The 2,966-nt window shown below is 38.3% G+C and overlaps 1 long non-coding RNA gene across 1 annotated transcript; it reads left to right on the top strand.

The window, feature by feature from the left end:
• Positions 1 to 264: 264 nt before the first annotated feature.
• LOC140584007 (uncharacterized) lies at positions 265 to 2,641 on the top strand. The gene is made up of 2 exons (XR_011986057.1): positions 265 to 1,420; positions 2,376 to 2,641. It is a non-coding gene; the product is annotated as an uncharacterized lncRNA (long non-coding RNA).
• Positions 2,642 to 2,966: the final 325 nt, after the last annotated feature.

Raw genomic sequence — 2,966 nt, 5'->3', positions numbered from 1 at the left:
CTCATGTAAGATCACATCCACCCAAATGTTCCAACCCCAGAGGCAAGCTGCTTTCAACTCAACCCCCTGACCCCAGAGGTAAGCTCACTTCCACCCAAAGACCCTGATCACAGAAGTAAGCTGACATTCACCCAAACCCCCAGCCCCCAGAAGGAAGCAGCCATCTATCTAAACAACCTACCCCCAGAGGTAAGTTGACATCCATCCAACTGCCTTGATCCTAGGCGAAAGCTGCCCCGGTACGTCTAGGTGGTGACACTCCATCCTACAGGGTTCACGTGATGCACTTTCCTGAAGCACACAGAGGACACTTCGGGTTTTAGGTAAGTGTGCTTTGTTTTTCTGTGTGTGTGTTTTATTTGGTATGGATTTTATTTAATGGCACGTAAAGATTTTATTGAGCACTGTTTTGGTTGATCACTGTAGCACTTATTCATCAATATTAACATTATTAACATTTATTAGCATTTTATTTGATCTGTTGTGCTGTTTATTGTGCGATTAACCTATTTCATTCCCAAGCTTACTGATTTTATGTGTTTTGGGAAGGTGTATGATGCCGTTTTAGCCCGACCCTTGTGCAGAGTAGGGCTGCACGATATTGGAAAAAAATTACATTGCGATATTTTTTTCCAAACGATATATATTGCGATATTGAGAGCCATCAATCCAGGCTAAAGTCAATAATTACCAATAATTACATATTAATAATTTCACTAATAAGCAAGCTTCATTACAAGTGACAAAAAGGTTACTTAATATTTTATTCCAAAATTCGAACATTTCTGTAAACACAAAAGCAGAACACATTTTTAAATAAAACAGCAGCTTTACACCAACCCCCCTGATTGATTTACAACAATATAACTTAAAATAAATATATTTTTTATAAAACAACTTATAAGCATTTTGGTTCACAATCTTTTAAGTCAACTTTTCTTAGCCAAAGTGCCAAAGTAAAACAGTGTTGGTGTTGGTCATCATAATCATGGCTAAATATATGAAATAAACAAAATGAAATAAAATTTTTAGATATTTTGTATTAAATCTTCTAAACAGATTAGAGAACATATTCCTGTAAACAGAAAAGCTGAACACATTTAAACAGCAGCTTTGCAACACCAACCCCCCTGATTTTTTCATAACATAACTTAAATATATATTTTTTTATTTGCTTTGCTAACTCAAGGTTTTTAGCTAAGAATACAAGTCTATCAACTAGAGGTCGACCGATATATCGGGCCGATATTTAGCATTTTTTAATGTATCCGCATCGGCCGATATCCGAGTGCACTACGCCGATTTTCAGACAGGCACGTCTGCGGGCAGCCCAGTGTTATTGTTGCTGTGGAACACGTGACCCATGCTGCCTTGTGCAGGGCCACAGCCAGAAGTTTTGGAAGAGTCCTGGGATAAAACGGTAAGGCTTATATTCTGATCTTTCAATGACCTGTTTATTTAAGTAGTTTGCTATGAAATGTTGCTTTAAAAGAAAACGCGAATTACCCTATTGGGAACTGGGGTAATGATAATGAGCCTTCAACCAACTGTAGCTTACAGGTAACATTAAGGATCATTGATTCTAATAGAGTTCGTTTTGTGCGCTTATTGGTGGGCTCACAGACGTTTTTTAATCGTTAAAAATCATTTTAGTTGTTAACATTTTAATTATTACCATATCAGCCCGATGTTATCAGTTATGTTTTTTTTCTTGTGTCGGAGAGTTTCACTCTGTGAGTGTGTGGGGCGGAGCAGGCAGCTCTCAAATACTGCAGCGTGTGTGAGAGTTGCGTTACTCTGCCCTGATCACAGACAGCGACGTCCTCGGGAGACACAGAGCTGCTAAGAACAATGCATGGCGGAGAAAAGTGTTTGTTCGAAAGCCTGGTTACCATTTACTTGAGCTGATGCTGACAATGGTCCTTCTGTGCAACTTTTTTTCATTTGAGACCGGAGATTCAAACAATTTGTCAGACGTCTAGATAAAAAGTGCATGACTTTGCGCAGTTAGTTTCCTCATTAAACATGTCTGTCCTTTATACGGGCTTATACGTAGACAACGTCACAATCACTAGGGGCTTATGTTGTCCTTGCATACAAGGCTGTGCAATACGACAGTTATTTTATTTTATTTTCCGGGATCACTAGATTCTGATTGTGAATTTGGCTTTAAGCTATCTGTCTGCTAACAACAGAAACAACATGTTAGTGTACACTACTCATCATACCATGATGCACTTAGTGTTTTTTTTTTCTTCAAAATGTATTAGAGTGTAATTGTTTTAATGTGCATGGAATACTGGAATTGTAGAATGAATTGAAGATGAAGGTACTATAATAAAAATTCTAACCTTGCATTTATTCTTCTGTTTTAGTAATTGCTGTCTGATGGCTGAACAAAAATCTAATCCTGTATGGCAGCATTTCACAAAGCCAACACCAGGAAAAGCCAGGTGCAATATCTGCAGCAGACTGGTGAGCTTGGGAGCTGAAGAATGAGTTTGCTGCTAAAGAGATTCTGATGCTGCTATCTTTATTGTTTATAAGTTTAAGTTGTTTATAAGTTGTATTGTGTTTTTGTTATTTAAGTTTATATTTAAATTTACACAAGTCAGTATTCAGTAAATGCTAAGTTGAGAAATTTTGTGTATCGTTTGTTATTATTAATGTGATATTTTATCATGCAAATGGAGGGGAAAACGTCCAATTTTCGGCCAAAAAATATCGGCAGCATATATCGGCCATCGGCTGACCCTGACTCCTAAATATCGTCATCGGCATCGGCTATTGAAAAACCCATATCGGTCGACCTCTACTATCAACCTTTGCAGGCTTGAGACAGGTTCGTTGGCAAGTGACGATGTTGCCACTAGTACTGAAAAGTCTCTCTGACGGCGAGCTTGTCGCAGGAATACACAGGTTTTTGCGGGCAAGTCTGGCGAGATGAGGAAAGCTTAGTTTGTGTA

The sequence above is a fragment of the Paramormyrops kingsleyae genome, unplaced genomic scaffold (assembly GCF_048594095.1).
Source record: "Paramormyrops kingsleyae isolate MSU_618 unplaced genomic scaffold, PKINGS_0.4 ups29, whole genome shotgun sequence".
Classification (NCBI taxonomy): Eukaryota; Metazoa; Chordata; class Actinopteri; order Osteoglossiformes; family Mormyridae; genus Paramormyrops; species Paramormyrops kingsleyae.
The sequence above is the reverse complement of the archived record's forward strand: the minus strand, read 5'-3'. Positions and strand labels throughout refer to the sequence as shown.